The sequence below is a fragment of the Callithrix jacchus genome, chromosome 8 (genome assembly GCF_049354715.1).
Source record: "Callithrix jacchus isolate 240 chromosome 8, calJac240_pri, whole genome shotgun sequence".
Taxonomy (NCBI): domain Eukaryota; kingdom Metazoa; phylum Chordata; class Mammalia; order Primates; family Cebidae; genus Callithrix; species Callithrix jacchus.
In genome coordinates this window covers 124,241,781-124,262,171 of record NC_133509.1, presented here as the reverse complement: position 1 = coordinate 124,262,171, position 20,391 = coordinate 124,241,781, and the positions used below count along the sequence as shown (strand labels likewise).

The 20,391-nt window shown below is 44.4% G+C and overlaps 1 protein-coding gene and 1 long non-coding RNA gene across 4 annotated transcripts in view; one reads left to right on the top strand and one right to left on the bottom strand.

The window, feature by feature from the left end:
* The window catches only part of FOXN3 (forkhead box N3), a 269,460-nt gene that overhangs the window by 36,119 nt on the left and 212,950 nt on the right, over positions 1-20,391 (top strand). The gene's annotated exons all lie outside the window — the stretch shown is intronic.
* The window catches only part of LOC118145093 (uncharacterized), a 35,274-nt gene that overhangs the window by 2,285 nt on the left and 12,598 nt on the right, over positions 1-20,391 (bottom strand). Inside the window, exons 2-4 of the long non-coding RNA XR_013521464.1 lie at positions 18,345-18,449; positions 448-16,127; positions 166-330 (exon numbers count right to left, since the gene is read on the bottom strand). This is a non-coding gene — a long non-coding RNA (uncharacterized LOC118145093). The remainder of the gene's footprint in view (positions 1-165; positions 331-447; positions 16,128-18,344; positions 18,450-20,391) is intronic.

The window sequence follows — 20,391 nt, the reverse complement described above, 5'->3', positions numbered from 1 at the left end:
ACACCTGCACTCTAGCCTGGGCAACAGAGTGAGACTCTGTCTCAAAAACAGACAAAAAAAATAGGGTTTTTGCAGATGTAATTAGTTAAGATGAGGTCAAATGGATTTGAGTGGGCTCTGAAGCCGTGGACTAGCATCCTTCTGAGGAGAGGAAAGGAAGCATACCTGGGGAAGATGACAGAGGCAGAGACTGGACCAGTGCAGCCATAAGTCAGGGAGTTCCAAGGGCAGCTGGGAGACACTAGGAGCCAGGAGGAGGCAAGGAAGGACGTTCCCTAGGTCCTGTCGGCGCCTTGATGGCACAATTCTGGTCTGTTAGAGAATCGGTTTCTGTTGATTTAAGCCACTAAGTTTGTGTTAATTTGTGACGGCAGCCCTGAGAAACTAATGAAAGTAATGACAAAAACTGCACTTACTTTTTGCGCCAACATAATAGTATACACTCACCTCTGATTTTTGTCGTCTGTTTGCCTGCTCCATCAGGCTAGTTGTGTCCCTGCTCACGTCTGCCTGGAGAAGCCTCATGTGTTAGAAGATGTCTTTTTTGCTGTGTCACGTGTGGTGGAAACTGACGTTGCTCTGCCTGTTCATGAACATTTTAGACATTGATAAAAAGCTCATTTTCCCAATTAATAGATGAAAGCATATAAATTACTTTATATTTTTGAGGGACATATGTTTAGTTCAGACTCCCTGAGGTCTTATTCAAATTATCAAAAACCTGGCCACTGCAGTGTAATTCACAGATGGTACTGACTCTAGCCAAAAGAGAGAGAGAGAAAAAAAACAACACCCAAACTGTGCTCCAAACACAAAACTGCTTGAGTGTTCTGAGCAGTAGGGTATTGAGGGAATGGTGTTCCCTACTGGGGAACCTCCGCCCACCACTTCTCCCATCTTGGACCCGGAAGGGCACTTTCTCCAGCTGGGGAGTCTCTTTACTGTCCCTTTCACATACCTGTCTTCTTCAAAGAGTCCTCCAAGCTTTTGTCTATGTTTTCAATGCCTCAGACACCACCTCCTCTTTGCCAAGTGGTTTCATATGTTACCTAAAGATCTCAACATACTACAAAGTTGCGATTATTGTTCCATTTTATAGATGAGGAAACTGAGGGTCAGAGAGACAATCAGGTAACTAATCACAGGTGACACAGCTAGGAAGCAGCAGAACAGAATCTGAACTCAGATCCTTCCCGTTCCCAAACCCACTTGCCTCCTACCCCACCTCAAGGGGCATTTGTGGGCTAGGTAGGGACAGTGGCTTGAGCCAATGCGGATGAGTATAGATGCATGTGGAGAGAAAACCTGTGGAAGAGAAGAACATGAGGAATCAGAAATGGGGATAGCGTGAGACAAGGCCAGAAAGATAGGAAAGTGCCATTTTGGAAAGGGCTTGACTTTCAAGCCTGGAAGTGAGGGTGTTTTGTGTCTCTACTGGGCAACATTTGAAGGCTTGGAGCATGGAGAGGCATTGAGTGTGGGAGGAGTGGGATTTGAGGTATAAGGAAGTAGAGTCAGCAGTCCAGCCGGGGTATAATGATGGATGGGATTAGGTTGGCAGCAAGGTCTACACTTGGTGACACCAGACCAACTGTCACGGAGGTATAACCCACAGGCTCTGATGATAGCTGTGGGAGTCATGGGGTAGGCAGACAAGGAAGGGAAGTAAGAATCCAGGTTTAAGTCTGCTTAGAGGAGAGGGGAATAAGGAGGAGAATGGATTTGGTCTGAAAAGCAGTGGGGTAGGGTGATGAATGGGTTATGGTCTGGCCAGGTCTCAAGGGGCCAAAGGGTCATCTAGAAAGGATGACCAGTTGACTGGCAGATGTGTGGGCTGCAGATGAAGCTTTTGGAGGAGTTGAGAGGGTCAAGCAAAGGGCCTGGGGCATTGCCAGCTCTTTCTTTCTTTTCTGTTTTTCTCCCCATGCCCCCCCTCCCCCCCTGCTTTCCCGCCCCCCCACCAAGGGCTTGCTCTGTTGCCCAGGCTGGAGTATAGTGGCATGATCACAGTCCATTGTAGCCGAAAACTCCTGGGCTCCAGGATCCTCCCACCTCAGCCTCCTGAGTAGCTGGGACCATAGGCATGTGCCATCACAACTGGCTGATTTTTAATTTTTTTCATAGAGATGGGGTCTTGCTCTGTTGCACAGGCTGGTTTTGAACCCCTGGGCTCAGGTGATGCTCCTACCCCTGCCTCCCAAAGTGCTGGGATTACTGGTGGGAGCTACCACATTTGACTTCTACCTTCACTTAAGCAAACTTTTATTTATTTACTTATTTTTGCTTTTTGAGGCCTTTTTTGGGGCTGCAGGTGCTGGCCTAGCCAGACTTGGCAGCACACTTTGCATGGCCACAATGTCAGGCAGTGTTAGAATGAGTTGGGGAGAGCTCTTATGGTCATGTCACTATATGTTGGAAAGGCTTTAGTTATAAAATTAAAAACAAGCCTATCATCTCTGTGATTTTGTAGGCTTCGGGGTTCAAGGCATAATGCTGTGAGTCACCCCAGGAATCCTGGGGGTACCTAGTCCACAGTAGAGAATTATTATTGCTATTTGTCAATAATATTTGAAGTTGACAGTTACCTTTGTGGTGATTTCTCTCAGAAGGAGGCTTTTCTCCTGTGTTTGCTGAGTTTGATTTGAGTCATTTTTTTTTTTTTTGAGATGGAGTCTCACTCTGTCACCCCGGCTGGAGTGCAGTAGCAGGATCTCGGCTCACTGCAACCTCTGCCTCCTAGTTTCACATGATTCTCATGCCTCAGCCTCCTAGGTAACTGAAATTACAAGCCCACATCACCACACCCAACTACTTTTTGTATTTTTAGTAGAGACGGGGTTTCACCATGTTGTGAGACTAGTTTTGAAACCCTGACTCAAGTGATCCATCCACCTCGGCCTTTCCAAATGCTGGGATTATAGGCGTGAGCCACTACTCCTGACCTGATTTGAGTCTTAATATGTAGAGCTCTGGGCGTCTCAGGCAGAAGATGAATGAGGAGCAAAGGCATATCTTACATAGTGGCTGGCAAAGAGAGAGCTTATGCAGGGGAACTCCCATTTATAAAACTATCAGATCTCGCGAGACTCGTTCACTATCACAGAACAGTACGTGCCCCATGATTCAGTTACCTCCCCCTGGGTCCCTCCCACGACATGTGGGAATTATGGGAATTATAATTCCAGATGAAATTTGGATGAGGACACAGCCAAATCATATCAGACCTTAACGAGGATAAGGCTGTACAAACAGACCTATTCATCTGCAAGGAGTGAAGTCAGTGGTGTGGGAAAAAATACTGTTATTCTGCATTTTAATTGAGCTTGGCCAGGCATAGTGATTCATGCCTGTAACCTCAGCGCTTTGGGAGGGTGAGGTGGGTGGATCACTTGAGGTCGGGGGTTCGAGACCAGCCTGGCTAACATGGCAAAATCCCGTCTCTACTAAAAATATAAAAATTAGCCGGTCGTGTGGTGGGCGCCTATAATTCCAGCTACTTGGGAGGCTGAGGCAGGAGAATCACTTGAACCCAGGGGATGGGGGTGAAGGTTGCAGTGAGCTGAGGTTGTGCCACTTCACTCCAGCCTGGGCAAAAGAGCGAAACTCCATCTAAAATAATAATAATAATAATAAAATAATAATAATAATAATAATAATAAATAAATAAATAAATAAATAACATGAGCTTGTATTTTGGGATTCCCTTTTTGCCAAAGCTGAGTAGGTCTTCATGCTCTGAAGCGGTGGTTCTTAACTGGAGGTGATTTTGCTCCCTTGGACACACTTGCCAAGGTCTGGAGACACTTTTGGTTGTCAGATCGTAGGGGACTGCTCTACTGCTTCCCATGGGTAGAGGCCATTGACGCTACTCAGCATCCTGCACACACAGGACAGCCCCCACACAGCTAAGAACTACCCAGCCACAAATGCCAACAGGGCTGAGGTTGAGAAACCACGTACTAGAATCCAGCAAAATCTTTTGATACTCACCACTGTGTGCTGGGGAGGGCTCAGAACAACACGTGAAGTCATAGGTTGCAGCACAGCCAGGGAAGGTCCCTGAGTGAAAGGTGAAAGGCCTACATGGCTGGCGGTGAGGAGGCATGGCCAGACCAGGCTGTGTGCTCTTGGGCAAGCTCTTCCCATCTGAGTTTCGTTTCCTTAAATGCCAAGTGAAGAAAGCCAACCATGGTATCATGAAGACCCTTTCCAGAACTCATATTCCAAGATTCCAGCACTGACTATCTCATAATCTGGGCATGATTCAAGACATGTGTGAGCCGGGTACAGCGCGGCGGCTCACACCTGTAATCCCAGGACTTTGGGAGGCCAAGGCAGGTGGATCACTTGAGATCAGGAGTTTGAGACCAGCCTGGCCGACATGGTGAAACCCCGTGTCTACTAAAAATACAAAAATTAACTGGATATGGTGCTGTGTTCCTGTAATCCCAGGTGCTTGGGAGGCTGAGGCAGGAGAGTCACTTGAACCTGGGAGGTGGAGGTTGCAGTGAGCTGAGATTGCGCCACTCCAGCCTGGACAGGAGAGTGAGGCTGTCTCAAAAAAAAAAAAAAAACCAAAAAACAAGTGTGTGAAAAGAGATTCAATGTGACCTCATTTTCTCTATCTTTCTCCTTTCTTCTTAGTTTTTACTTGAATTTTTTTTGTTCCAAAAGGTAGAAATTGCACACAGTTAAAGAAATATTTAAATTGTCCCTTCTTATGATGATAAGCCTGAGGATGTTTCTTTTATGTTGAGGAGGAATGACTTTAATATGTATTTGAAACATTTCTGCTCAGTGATGAAAAATCCAATGTCAGATCACTTAGAGCAGGCAGACTTGGGCATTTTAAGCATCTCTCCCAGGATATCATCCAGGCAGCAAGGGCTGTCCGCAGACCTGTCTGGCTCTGAGAGGAGTCCTGTGGGTGCGTGAGAGAGAGCCTGTGATTCCAGCATGTCTGGGTATTCCCCAGCTGATGGTGCAGACGTGACATCATCCTGAATCGCTATCTTAGCTCCCACCCCCTACACGCACATACACACAATATCCTGAGAGCTCTTGATTTTCTGTGTCAATGAATAGATATTATGCACGAGGTGGCAGAAACTGTTCTTCCTTTTGGATTAGGGGAACAGTCTTTCTCCTTTTCCCAGAAATCTTCCCCATGATGATGTTACTGTGCTGGTGCAGACATAACAAAGTACCACAGACTGCTTGGCTTAATCAACAGGGATTTATTTTCTCACAGTTCTGGAAGCTGGAAGTCCAAGATCAAGGTGTCGTCAGGGTTGGTTTCTTGCAGGCCTCTCTTCTTGACTTGCAGACGACTGCCTTCCCCTGTGTCTTCCACATGGTCTTCTCTGTGCATTTCTGTGTCCAAACCTCTTAGAAGGACACCAGTCATAGTGGATTAGGGGACACCCTAATAACCTCATTTTCCCAGTGACTTTTTTAAGACCCTACGTTCAAATAGAGTCACACTTGAGGTACTCCAAGCTGGGCTTCAACATACGAATTCATTTTAACACATGAGTTATGCAGTTCATTTTGTAACACCTGCAGAGACGGGTAGAGTGCTGGTCCTCTCTGCAATAAGGCTTTACAGATGGTCATTATCTTCTGCTTCTTTCTTTTCCCTTCTTATTTTTTATTAAAAAATTCAAAGGTACAGAAAAATTGCAAGAACAGTAATAACTAATTGTTAACATGTTGTATTTGCTTCTTCTTTATGTGTAGATTATATGAACCAATGAAAAGAAAGTTGTCGGCATCACGGCACTTCACCTGTAAAATTTTCAGCATGAAGCTCAGAATAAAGACGTCCTTTTCTATAACCATACACTATTATCACACCTAAGAAAGTTTCAGATGGTTCAGTTTGGTGTCTGCCGTCTAGTCCATATTCAGATTTCTCCAGTTGTCCTCCAAGTTCTTTAAAAAAAAAAATTTTTTTTTAACCAGCATCTAATGAAGGTGTGGGCACTGCTGCTGCTGGCTTTTATGTCTTTTTAATCTCTTTAGTCTGGAATGATCTTCCTGTTTTCCTCTCCCCCTCTGATGACATCGATTTTTTATTTTGTTTTTCTGAGACAGTCAAGGCCAGTTGTTTTGTGGAATGTCCACATCCAGAATTTGACTGGTTATTTCTTTGTGATGTCATTCACTTTGCCTTGTGTCCCATGAAAGTCAGATCCAAATGCTTATGTAGGGTCAAGCTTATTTAAACAGCCGCCAGGCGATGCTGGGTGCTTCTTAAACCGTTATGTCCCACCAGGTTGTCCACTGTTAGTGACGCTAAGTCTGATCAGCGGCCAAGGGTGGTCATGCCGATCTCACCATTGGATGGTGTGTTTTTGACAATGAGCACATCATCTACGGAGAGATGCTTGGGCACTATGTGCATAACCATTGACGATTCTTGCTTGAATTATTTTACCAAAAGTTGCAAAATTCTGGTTTTTCTAATTCTATCATTAGCTGATATTCCTGAAAAGGAACTATAATGACCAATTTTTACAAAAAAGGGTAGGTGTAATAATTGCCTCTAGTGGTGGCAAATAAATATCTCTCTGTGACTATTACTGTGTACTCCTGGGTTTTTGCTTAGTCACTTGTTTTACAATCAATTATAATCATTGTTTAGATGCTCCAATTACCCCAAATTTGGCCATTGAGGCCCTTTAAGCTGCCTCTTATGTCCGTTGAACATACTCCTTCTAGTCTGTAAGTGCTTTCTCGAACAAAAAAGTTCAGGACTCATACTTTTCACTTCCAGACATGGGATCATCCATTTCTCCAAAAAGCCCTGATTCCTTTTAGTGGAAAATAGTGTTTAAAAACTGAAACTACAGGCCGGGTGCAGTGGCTCATGCCTGTAACCCCAGCACTTTGGGAGGCCGAGGTGGGGGGAATCACCTGAGGTCAGGAGGGTGAGACCAACCTGGCCTACATGGTGAAATCCCGTCTCTACTAAAAAAATACAAAAAATTAGCTGGGCATGTTGGCGGGCGCCTGTAATACTAATTACTTGGGAGGCTGAGGCAGGAGAATCGCTTGAACCCAGCGGGGCCAGGTGGGGGGGTGGTGGCGGGGGTTGCAGTGAGCTGAGATTGCATCATTGAACTTCAGCCTGGGCAACAAGAGTGAAATTCTGTCTCAAAAAAAAAAACCTGAAACTGGACTCTGGGTGTATTTATTGTAGCTGGGGTATTATTATTTTCATGAATTGATATTGCTATTTCCAATTCACATTTAATATTACTGAATTTTTTTCTTAGTGATCTTTGATTTTGTATATATCTCTCTTTGCTTGGTTCCTAATACTGTTGATGCTGTGAACACATTTATTTGCTTTATTCTAGAATATGCGTAAAATAGTTCCAAAATTATTCCGTCTATTGCTATTAGTAATACAAGTCTCACCAAAACAATATTTCTTTTAGTTCACTTTTGTCTGCAGTATATGGATGTATGTCTACTGGGATACATAATCAGTATTGAATTAAAATGTGTGAAAGAATTCTTTTTCTTGTGAGGTTATGTTGCAAACTTGCCTTTTAAATTAGGTTGTTTTGTTTGCTTTTTTTAAAAAAAATAAATTTGTGGTTTGCTCTTTTAAAAAAGCTTAATTGAAGCATAATTTAAATGTCACACAATATACCTTTGACAATGAACAGAGGGATTAGTGAAAAATAATACACCCATTGAAAATATTTTGACAAATATCTGTGTGACCACAGTTACTATAAACATATAGAACAATTTCATCACAAAAAGTTTCCTTTAGTTCCTCTGTAGTCGATCTCCTTCCTCTCCGCCAAAACCCTTAGGCAACCACAGAAGTGGTTGGACCACTTTCTTTCTCTGTACATTAAGAATTTCATATTAATGCAATCATAGAACAGTACACTTTTATATGTAACTTCTTTTACTCTGCGTAATCTTTTTGAGAATCATACGTGTTGTATATATCAGTAAGGAGTTCGTTCCTTGTTACTGATGAGGAGTATTCTGTTTTAGGGACATACCGTAATTTGTCTGTCTATTGCCCTATGATGGATTTTGGATTATTTCCAGTTTTTGGATATTATGAATAAAGCTGTTCTGAACATTGTTTTGCAAGTCTTTGTGTGGATATGTGAGCTCATTTCCCCTGGAGAAATACCCAGGAGTGGGATTGGTGGGTCATATAAATATGTGTATAAATTTATAAGAAATTGTCAAACTGTTTTCCAAAGTGGTTGTACTAGTTTACATTCTTTACTCTTTTCCTTCCTTCCTTCCTTCCTTCCTTCCTTCCTTCCTTCCTTCCTTCCTTCCTTCCTTCCTTCCTCCCTCCCTCCCTCCCTCCCTCCCTCCCCCCCTCCCTCCCCCTCTCTCCCTCCCTCCCCTCTCCCTCCCTCCCTCCCTCCCCTCTCCCTCCTCCCCCTCCCCCTCCGCCTCCCCTTTCCTCTTCCACAAGGTCTCACTCTGTTTGTTGCCCTGGGTGGGGTGCAATGGCACAATCACAGCTCACAGTAGCCTCAACCTCCTGATCTTCCCACCTCAGCTTCCTAAGTAGCTCGGACCACAGACGCACACCATCATGCCCATATAATATTTTTTTTTGTAGAGATGAAGTTTCCTCATGTTGCCCAGATTGGTCTCGAACTTCTGGGTTCAAACGATCCTCCCGCTTTGGCCTCCCAAAGTGCTGGGATTATGGGCATGAGCCACCACGCCTGGCCCTAGTTTTCATTCTTACTAACTGTTTGTGAGTGTTTGATTACTTCACATTCTGCACAGCACTTTGTATTGTCAGTGTTCTTAATTTTGCCATTCCAGTGGTATGTAGTTGTATCTTATTTTGATTTGTATTATTTACCTTTTACTTAATTCTTAGTTTGAAGAGTAAAACATTTACTAGTTCCAAAGACAAAATTCGCTTAAAAAGTATATGTAATGACCTATCAAACTTTAACTTTCCTCAGTCCTACTATTGAAGGTGTGGTTTAGATGACTGGAGAATCTATTAAGCACCTACTGTGTGCCAGGCACTGGGTCATGAGCAGACACGGAGACAGCTTCTACCTTCACACAGTTTACATGTTAGTTACAGGAGCTAGACATTAGTCACATAACCTCACAGATAAATGCTTTGTGCTGTGTAGGAAAGCTACAGAAAGATTTCAGGCTGCAGATAATCTGGATCTCATCGTTCCCCGCCTCCCCAGAAAGACTTTCCGCTTCGGTGCTTCCTAATAACTTGTTGCAAAATACTTGTTCTGAAATGCTGTAACTCCAGGACATGTAGCAACAGGCCAGACCCTGGGAAAGTAACCAGCACCCCACCCTAGAACTCAGGTCTTCTTGGAAAGCTCTGATAGCCTTCACTTGATCAGCTGGCCTTAGATGAAGAAGTCTTACGGACTTGTTCCTTATAGAACCCTGATTGAAACACGGATTCAGTGTCTTTAAAAATACATTGGTAACACATGGTTTACATTTAATTATTTTAATTTTTTTCTTTTTCTGAGACAAGGGCTGGCTCTGTGGCCGAGGCTGGAGTACAGTAGTGCAGTCACGGCTCATCATAGCCTTGAATTCCTGGGCTCAAGTGATCATTCACTTCAGCCTCCCGAGTTGCCGGGACCACAGGCATGTGTCATGACACCGAGCTAGTTTTTAGGTTTTTTGTAGAGATGGGATTTTCCTGTGTTTCCCAGGCTGGTCTCGAACTCCTGGGCTCAAGCAAAACTCCCGCCTTGTCCTCTCTAGGTGTTGGAATTACACGTGTGAGCCACTGCACCAGCCTACGTTTAGTTTGTTGAAAGCCATTTAAAATTTTGTTTTTAACATTGTGATATTGAACCGGATTTGACTAGTTTCCTCACGTTTAAAGCATATCAGTGCGCGTGTGAACAGTGTGGTGTGTTTTGTTTTTGTTTTGTTTTATATCTTGTAGGTTTGGTGGAGAGTTTTGTTTTTTTCCCCAGGAGACAGCTCATAGTTTTTAAATTTGAAACTTTGTTTCCTGTTTTAATTTCCTGTGGGTCACCCTGATCTAATATAAAACAATAGTGGTCTTCAGGATGAGGTTGACTATTAAGTCTTCAACTCTTAGAAAGTTTGATTGCATGGTGTTCTTGTTATGATAAATGAATTCTTGTTATAATAAATGTAGTTACTATCAGCTCTCTGTAGTGGCTCAGGTAAGATTTGGTTTCAGTCTGCTGTTGTCAAATTGGAAACTTACTAACACTGTTGTCCTATTTGCAATTTTTATGGGCAGTTAGACTGAGTCCGAAACATAATAGCAGCCATTGATGACGCACTTATATGGAATTCTACAGAGAACATTTTTAGTCATTCCACACTTTCCTAATACTGTAATTTTCATTTTTCAAAGCTTACTTCACTTTTTAGGAAGATGAATTGAGTTCTTTCAAGGTATGCAGGACAGTAAATTATTACGGTAGCTTTGGTGGCATATTTTTTTTTTCTGCCTGATTGCTATCTTTTATGACTTGGGGAAATTGCAAGGGAATTATTATGTACATATTGTGGCATGTAGATTCCAAGAATGAAATTCTAGGGTAATCAATTCCGTTTTTTATTATGTCAGTCGCGGTCCTGGCAGAAGACAGATGGCACACTCAGAAAGAAGAAATCAAGGCGAGGACAACTTCTCCGTGGTGGGCAGGGGTGCACTCACTCCCCCAAGATGAGGATGGCAGGCTACACCAGGGAACTTTCATCCCCCCAGGATCTGAAGGGGTGAAGGAGAAGAGCAGATAAAAGATGCCAGAGGGGAAAGTAGCTGGGCTTATGGGTGCTTCGTGGGAGTCATGGTCCTTAATAGCAGGGTGCAGCTCACTCACTGCAGCCCAGCAGGAAGGGAGTTGGGGGATAACTTTCCTGTCCTCCTTCTACCCCTCCCCTTGCTTCTTGCACTGGTGCCTCCCTTTGGTGGAGCTGGATGGAAGTCCATGGCAAGGGAGCCTGCAGATGCATCCATAAATGTCAGTCTCCTAGGGCCGGGAGCAGTCAGGAGGAGGCTAAAGAGGTGCTCTGCAGGGCAGGTGGAATATATATCCAGCACACATACATAATACAGGATGGGGAGACCAACAGCTGTTGCAGCAGTTCCCATGTGCCTTGAGTATCTAGTAGATTTGTATGCTTATGCTGGGCACACACAAGATGAATGAGGCTTTTGGTGGCCAAGTAGATTGTGATGGGAGGCTTTTTTGTTTGTTGGTTGGTTTAATATCTAAGGATCTTTCTTTAATTAGAAAGCCTAAATAGAACCCCAAACTCTTCTCAGCTGTATTCTGATAGTCTTTATTTCTATTTTTTTTGAGACAGAGTCTTACTCTTTTGCCAGGTTGGAGTGCAGTGGCATGATCTTGGCTCACTGCAACCTCTGCCTCTTGGGTTTAAGCGATTCTCCTGCCTCAGCCTCCCGAGTAGCTAAGACCACAGGTGCACCCCACCACACCTGGCTAATTTTTGTGTTTTTAGTAGAGACGGGGTTTCACCATGTTGGCCAGGATGGTCTCAGTCTCCTGACCCCGTGATCTGCCTGCTTCGGCCTTCCAAAGTGCTGGGATTACAGGCATGAGCCACTGCGCGTGGTTGACGGTCTTTATTTTCAAGCACTTGATTGTTCCTTTCCCATCACTGGAAGAAGGTACAGAATCAGAAGAGATCCCTCCCAAAGTTAAGAGCCTCTCTTCCTCATAGGGCCTCTTTTGGGCATGAAGAGGACAGAGCTGGCCTTTCTGAGCAGTGAGCCTCTTAGCAGCCTCTCTGAGCCTGGTGATTCTTGGGTGCTACCATTCAGATGGACTCAGGCTTCAATGATCAGAGTGAACTCTTAAAAAAAAAATCAAAACGTCAACACCTTGTAAGAAAGTGGCTTGCTGTTCGACAATACAGCAAGCTGTGAGTTGTCCTTAGGACTGCCACATGGGGAAAGACAGTGGTGCTGAAATAGACGTACTATTTTGTTGTTGTTTTGGGGAACTGCTGCACAGCTGGAAAACTCAAAGTACTTTCCTTTCTATTGCCTTAAAAGGTTGATAACAGTGTCTTCTGTGCACTTACAGGTTTCCTTATGTACTTAGACGGAGGTAACTTACCAGAAATTTAAGTTATGATCTCACTGGGGTATATGGACCCCACTGGCCATGTAGACCCTATCCAGAGTTGAGTGTAATTTATGGCTCCATGTGTTTTACTAAACAAATCCAGTGTAGACAATTCCAGAAGGATGACATTGGGCTCTAGCTTTCTCATATTCATTTTGGAACATGCCCATCAAACCAAAGTTCTTCCTCTGCTTATTCCCTTTAAACGTTTCTAAAGTAGCACACACTTTGAAGAACCTTCTTCTTGCCAAGTGAATTCAGAAACCTTGGCTTCCACTTGCTGGGGAGTCTGTACACACAGGCACAGATGTTCACAAGTTTCCTCCTCTTTGGGATTCTGTGTGTTTTGGTACAGCCCTTTGTCCAGCTGTGGGAACCCTCTGAACCATCCAACCTATTTGAAAATATTTCTAGGGGGCTGGATTTTCTCATGGGGGCAACCACAAAGACCCAGGTTTGAAGCCTGGCCTCTACCTCTTGCTGGTTGTGATCCAGGGAAAGCCCGTGTCCTCATTTCCTTCCCTTTCCCTTTCTTTTTTTGAGATGGAGTTTTGCTCTTGTCACCCAATCTGGAGTGCAGTGATGCAATCTCGGCTCACCGCAGCCTCCGCCTCCTGGGTTCAAGCGACTCTCCTGCCTCAGCCTCCCGAGTAGCTGGAATTACAGGCACCCACAACCACACCTGGCTGATTTTTTGTATTTTTAGTAGAGGCGGGTTTGGGCAGACTGGTCTCGAACAGTGATCTGAACTCAAGTGATCTGACCTCAGGTGATCCACCCTCCTCAGCCTCCCAAAGTGCTAGGATGACAGGTGTCAGCCACTGCTCCCAACTGAGCCTGTGTCCTTTCAGAGACCATTTTTTGTGGCTATACATGGCTTTAATAATCTCAGATTTCTTCACTGAGTTGTTTAGGGCCACCTGAGATATTTGATCATGCTTTGAAATTTGCTGAACAAACAGAAAGGTGATGTTTTTTTCTGCATATATGGCCACATGCCAGCCTACAAAGTTGTAATGAAGACAGTGGTAACTTTGACTTGCATTTTTAGCTGAAATAAATAGTTTTAAAAAATGTGTGTGCTCACACAGTATCAGAAAGCATTTTTGTGACACTCTTGTTCAAGGATGTACATTTTAGTGCAACTGTATCATCCAGAATTATTCGTGATTTGACCTGGAAGTGATACAGTTTTCGTTGCAGCTATGCAGTGGTGTTTGTCAGTTCCGGAATCAAACTGCCTGCATTTCACCGTGGACCAAATTCGTTAACTTGTCTGAACCTTACTTTCTGATACGGTTTGGCTCTGTGACCCTACCCAAATCTCATTTTGAATTGTAGCTCCCATAATTCCCATGTGTTGTGGGAGGGACGCCAGGGGAAGGTAATTGAATTGTGGGGATGGATCTTTCCCATGTTGTTCTCATGATAGTGAGTATGTCTCCTGAGATCTGATGGTTTTATAAAGGGGTGTTTCCCTACGAAAGCTAATTCTCTCTTGTTTGCTGTCATGTAAGATGTGCCTTTTGCCTTCTGTCAGGATTGTGAGGCCTCCCCAGCCACATGGAATTGGGAGTCCATTAAACCTCTTTTTTAAAAAAAATTAATTGGCCGGGTGCGGTGGCTCACGCCTATAATCCCAGCACTTTGGGAGGCCGAGGCGGGTGGATCACGAGGTCAAGAGATCGAGACCATCCTGGTCAACAAGGTGAAACCCCGTCTCTACTAAAAATACAAAAATTAGCTGGGCATGGTGGTGCACACCTATATTCCCAGCTACTCGGGAGGCTGAGGCAGGAGAATTGCTTGAACCCAGGAGGCAGAGGTTGCGGTGAGCCGAGATCGTGCCATTGCACTCCAGTCTGGGTAACAACAGTGAAACTCCGCCTCAAAAAAAAAAAAAAAAATAAAAAATAAAAGATAAATTACCCAGTCTTGGGTGTGTCTTTGTCAGCAGCGTGAGAAGGGATTAATCCCCTTTGCTTATCTACAGGATCATAACATATACTATTTCTCTTGTAGGTTTGTTGGGAGAATAAAATGAAATAATGTACGTGAAAGTGTTTGAGCTGGTGCTTGGCCCGTGGTCAGTTCTGAGTTAGGATGAATGGTTACTACTGCTGCTGTTGCGGCTACCATCACTACGAGTAAAGATGTTTGTGTTACTGTAAGTTCCGAGCTGGACTGACACTTAGACCAGGTGACTCAGCAGTATACTGAGTGACTTAAAATGTTCTTATGTATAAAATCTTCATGAACAATCAAAAGTTGGCTGTTTTTGGAAATCTTAGTCCATAATTGAAGCATGGTCTGAGAGTGTGTTTGGGAAGCATCCCTGTGTGTTCCTGGGTAACGCGTTGAGTTTCTCTGTCTCTCCCCTTCCCCAGGGAGATTGGTATAGTGGCTCTAGAGTCCTTCCTGAGGCCCAGCTCGGGACTCATGACATGGTGAGCAGAGGGCATTTCTGCACTGTCAGATGAAATGCACTGTGTGAAGTGTTTGTTAAGCCCAGGATCTTTTCCCCTATGCTTCTTAATCAAGTAACTCTTAACCCCTGGCGGAGTTTCTCTCCCACTGCCCTCTCGTTGGCTGTCACATCGCCCTGTGTAATTGTCAGTTATTAGTCAACTGGACGAGCCTCGGGTTGTCTGTCATGAGGACTGTCCTTTGTGTTCTGTGGCCCAGGTTGCAGTGAGTTCTCAGGTGAGCTGAGAAGGCGTGAGAAACAGGAGTGCTATCCCAGGTGCTCCTGTGGCCCTCTATGAATCTTCTAGGTCACTGTTCTATCTGAGGTGAATTAGTGACTGGGGTTCAGGTTTTTCTTTTGTTTATTTTTGAGACAGGGTGTCACTCTATCACCCAGGCCGGAGTGCAGTGGCACAATCATGGCTCACTGCAGCCTTGACCTCCCTGGGCTCACGTGATCCTCCCATCTCAGCCTCTCGAGTAGCTGGGACTACAGGCATGCACCACCGGGCCTGGCTAATTTTTTTGTACTTTTTTTAGAGACAGGGTTTCACCGTGTTGCCCAGGCAGGTCTTGAACTCCTGGGCTCAAGTGATCCTCCCACCTTGGCTTCCCAAAGTGCTGGGATTACAGGCGTGAGCCACTGTGCCTGGCCTGGGATCCAGTTTTGATAGCAGAACTCAGTAGTTTCTGAGGGAGACATATACCTCCTGAGGTCAGCAGCCATTTGTGAGGAGCAGGAAATGCTGGGATAGAGAAAGTTATAATTCTGGAGTTGAGTGATTTACCTTTTAAATTCTCCACCATAGGCCTCTGGGAGACGAGGGAAGGTTTCTGGGGCAGGAGCCCGGCCTGCTGAGCCTTGGCTCTCTGCGCAGCTGCTGGGACAGGTAGCTCAGGCATCACTGCCTTTTCCACGTGGTTGCTGCTGCTGTTCCCAGGGGCCAGGTCAGTTAGTCTTTCCAGGTGGATTCTGTTTCCTTAATTTTTTCCTCCATCCCCTACCAGTGAATCACAGTGCTTAGTTATCCTCCGCCTCCAACCCCTGTTCAGTCTGTGTTCCTGCTGGAGCACTGGTGTGGCAGCCTCTTACCTGTAGTTTTTCCTGGCACCCCCGTCCTTTCCCTGGCAACCTCAGGCACATCGGTCACAGGGCACTTTGTCCATACCTTCACCAGTGCTGACAAGAATGCTGAAGGAATCGATAACACTGACAATGTTATTTGGTCCCTGTAGCTTCTCACTTGGGTCGGGGATGGTTTCAGATTTATTTTTGGAGCCCGGTGCTGCCACATCAGGGTGCAGCCTGTGTCAGACAGCCTTTGTTGGAAGGGGTCTCCTTCGTGGTTGGAGTACTTGTGCTAGAATGGAGAGGCACTGTAGAGGCAGTGTCTCCTTAAAAGTGGATGAGTTGGTTGGCTCGATGCTGTGGCTAAAAGCTGGGCTCATGACCCAGAAACTCCCAGGAGGGATCCCTGTTGAAAATTAGGGAGAGTGGGTGACTGGTGATCTCGTGGACAGTGGCCACTCCAGAAGAACAAACACCAAACAACCCAGTGTCAGAGAGAGAGAGAGAGAGAGAGAGAGAGAGAGAAAGAGAGAGAGGCTCATGATTATTTATTTAAAAAAAAAATCGTAACTGTGAAGCTCTCTGGCTTAGTGCACACACCCTGTAACTGTTACCTGGCCAGGTACTTTCAACAACTTTCAGTTATGGAAATATGGTGATCAAATTCTATGTGCCAATTTGATAAGATCACATTGGCACATTTAAAAATAGATGAGTAACTATGGACAACCAGAAGATAAAGTGGCACTAGGTGGGCCAGTTGTAATCCAGCCAAGGGTGTCCATGTGTCAGGCCCACGTTCCCTTTATTGCCGTCCATAAAACATGACTGCGTTTGTTACCATGTGCAGCGCGTGAATCACCTTCATGAAAGGGAGGTGCTGGAAGGAGTGCCCGTCCAGGTGCAGCTCGGAGTTAGAGCTGGCTGTCAGCTTCTCCTTTCCACTTCATTCAATATGCTTAGAAATTCTTTTACTAGGCCTTGAACTTTAAAAATGAATATTTACATATTTAAACACATTATTTATGTAAATGTGATGAGTGGTGAATTTTATTTCCCCATCTCTACTAGCACTGTCAGCTTGCTTTTAAACTTTTTTTTTAAAAAAACGCATGAAGACACCTGGCGCCATGGCTCATGCCTGTAATCCTAGCACTTTGGTAGGCTGAGGCAGGCGGATCATGAGGTCGAGATCGAGACCATCCTGGCCAACGTGGTGAAACCCCCCTCTCTACTAAAAATACAAAAATGAGCTGGGCATGGTGGCTTACGCCCGTAATCCCAGCTACTTGGGAGGCTAAGGCAGGAGAATCGCTTGAACCCAGGAGGGGGAGGTTGCAGTGAGCCGAAATTGCACCATTGCACTCCAGCCTGGCAACAGAGAGAGCCTCAAAAAAAAAAGGCATGAAGAGGGCAATTTAATGTATGTCTTTTACTTTACCATTTATCCTCTTTGTAATTCGCTTATACAATTTTGACTTTAACATTGTGGGTGTGATGCAAACAACTGTTAGAGAAGAAGGAACGTGCCCACGTTCCAGAAAAGTTGACACACTGCTGTACAGTCCTATTTCCTATCAGGAGATAAAACCTTTCAAATGTGCATTTTTTTCTATAATAAAGTTATTACAGAATAACTTGATGTCAGTCACTCTAGTTACTTTATGTTTTTCTGTAATAATTATTTAACTTTCATGTTAAACGTTAAAATCCATCCGTGTGTACTTTGTGTGTACATGTGAGTTTCTGGCTTCATGCCACATAATCTGTTGAGTTCATTTGAATAATAGTTTGACTCTTCGAAGCAGCATAGGATGGCAGCTATTAGAAGTATATGAAACGATCTGCTTTTTAGCTTCCTGTGTGTTTTCTAAGTGTTTGAAGTTCTTTAGCTAGCCTATGTCACACTGTGAGGTTTCAGGTAGAGGAGAAGAGTTAACCCTTATTTGCTAAAGGCCGTCCCAGGACAGAGATGTAAAACTAATTTGAAAGAATCCCAAGATTTCGTTGGATAAAAACGATTTAGCTAGATAGCGCTTTTAAAGATGCCACTCTTTTGGCCTTCTGACTTGGAGTATGAGGGGTGTGTTTCTGTTCCCTTTTCTTTATTAGAATTTACCGGTATTGAGTTTGACAGTATTTCGAAGTCAATGTATTTCGGATGTTTTCATGGTCATTTTATGATGGGTTGGTAGCGTGCTAGCTCTTGACTGCTTTTGGCACTTGGGAAACAATAGTGTAGGGAGTGCAAAAAATAACTTTTCAACCCAAACAAACGCTGAGTAGATCCGTCAGCCTCGGGAGGTGACACGCTGCAGATGTGTGCTTCCTGCAGCCTCCCCGCTGTGAAAATGACATTGATGTGGGGTGGTGAGAAGGGGGAAGAAGCAGAGCTCTATCAAAACAGTGAGTAACGGAACGGAGATTCCTGCAAAGCTGAAGCTTGGGGAAATGCTGCTTTTCTTTTGTAATTCGCAGCCCTACACAACTCTACCATAGCAGATTTTTCCTAGAGATTAATTTGGTTTTAGGCAAATATGGGATTATTTTGGTTTTATTTAGGTGTTGATGCTAGCAGATTATTGATTTTTCCCACGTCCATTGAAACACACATAAGTACACACACATACTGTCCAACTTCTCTACTGCAGATAAACATTTAAAGGAGTCCTTACCATGGTAGCATGGGCCTAAGAGAATTCCTTCTCCACATGTTCCACACACGTTCTCTTTCAGATGGAGGGGTGTTCCAAGATGTAAAAGGTGCATTTCTGAAAGACCTATGGGACATCAAAATCATCAAAGAGCTTAGGTGTCTGAATATCATATAAGTGACACCTTAATAATAATTTCTGTCTTTATAGCTTTTAGAACGCATCTGTAAAATAATAGCGAGCCAGGTGCAAGAGCAGAGTCCTTTTCATATCTGATGTTTAGAGAGCATGTTGGTGAGTTTGAAATATTCTGTGGCTGGGACTGTCAGGGACTCTGTATCCAGCTCTTGATGCCAAGAACCTGGCGCTGTCTGCAGGGCGCCGGAGCCTCTCTTCCCTGCCTGTTGGTGCTACTCCTAGGAACCAGGGCTACCCTGAGGCTCATGGGGCCAGGATCTCGAAAACGAAATGATGACTTCTCCTTTCCATCTTTTCTAATGCAAAAGAGCAAAAGAAACAAAAACCAAACCGCTGCTATTAAAGAGCGAGGTTGGATATTTACAGCTGCAAGTTTCTCTAACAGGTGTTACAGCACTCTTTTTTTTTTCTTTTAAATGTTAAACTGCTGGAGCAATTGTCTATTTTGTTATGGGAATAGACAATGAGGTATCTAGAAACAAATTCTTTGTAATCAGTTTTGTTCTTTCTTCCTCTCTTCATCCCTCTTATGTACTTGGCTGGTTCCTCAGATTGTTTTCTTTTTAAACTTTTGAAGTTTAAAAATTTCCTAAAATGTCTTTAGACTGTAAATGATAGAATGTTAGAAAATGTGAAGGGCCTTTAGGAATCAATCACTTGCTAAACATTTTGATATGGAAAAGAGAGAGAGAGAGAGTGTGTGTGTGAGAGAGAGAGAGAGAGAGAGAGAGTGTACATTCATTCATATATTTATTTATATTTAACACAGTGTCTTGCTCAGTCACCCAGGCTGGAGTACAGTGGCTTGATCCTAGCTCACTGCAGCCTTGACCTCCTAGGTTCAAGCAGTCCTCCCTTCTCAGCCTCCTACTGCACCCGGCCTTCCTTCCTTATATATTTTGAAGCAGAGGCCATGAAGTCACGATGAATAACTTGGCTGTGTTCTATTTGTTTTTCTGCTCGTACCACCTAACTTCTATATGCCGTCCTTTGATAGAGTGGATAATTCAGTGGATTAACTGCCTTTCCCATGCCGAGTATGGTGTTAGGTACATTGTATACATCATCATCATCATCCCATTTAAGCCCAACATGACTTTTGGAGAAGACAGTATTATTGCCAATGTATAGATTAAGAGATGGTGCATCTGAGAGGACAAGTAGTGTGTTCCCAGTAACTCAGCAGGTTAGCAGTGCAGACAAGAACCATACTAGTTGATCCCCTTGTTGGGAGCCACACGTGGGGATTCTTCTGGAATGTTCTCTGGGAAAGTCCTGGCATCGCCTGTGGCCCCTGATGGGCACATAGGCATGGGTTAGTTTGTAGTATTTGTCTTTCCTTATCTTGAAAGAGACACATGACCCTGGGAACTTGGACCTAATGCCGAGGTTTGGTGGGAAGGCCAGAGGAGGTGTGATGATAAGAACCCAGTCTCTAAGAGGCTGGTGGTGTTCCTGCAGGGGTAGCCCAGGTGGGAGCTGGAGGGGCTTCCTGAGGGCTGTGGGCCCCAGGAGGAGCTGGTGCACATGTGCATGTGTAAGTTTTTTTTTTTTTTTTTTTGGAGACAGAGTCTTGCTCTGTCACCAGGCTGGAGTATGATGGCGTGATCTTGGTTCACTGCAACCTCTGCAATTCTCCTGCCTTAGCCTCCCGAGCAGCTGCGATTACAAAGGTGCCCACCACTACACTCAGCTAATTTTTGTATTTTTAGTAGAGACAGGATTTCACCATGTTGGCCAGAATGGTCTCGATCTCTTGACCTTGTGATCAGCCCGCCTCTGCCTCCCAAAGTGCTGGGATTATAGGTGTGAGCCACCGCGCCCAACCCAAACATTGGTTAATAAATTCCAGTGGATGTGGCAACTTAGC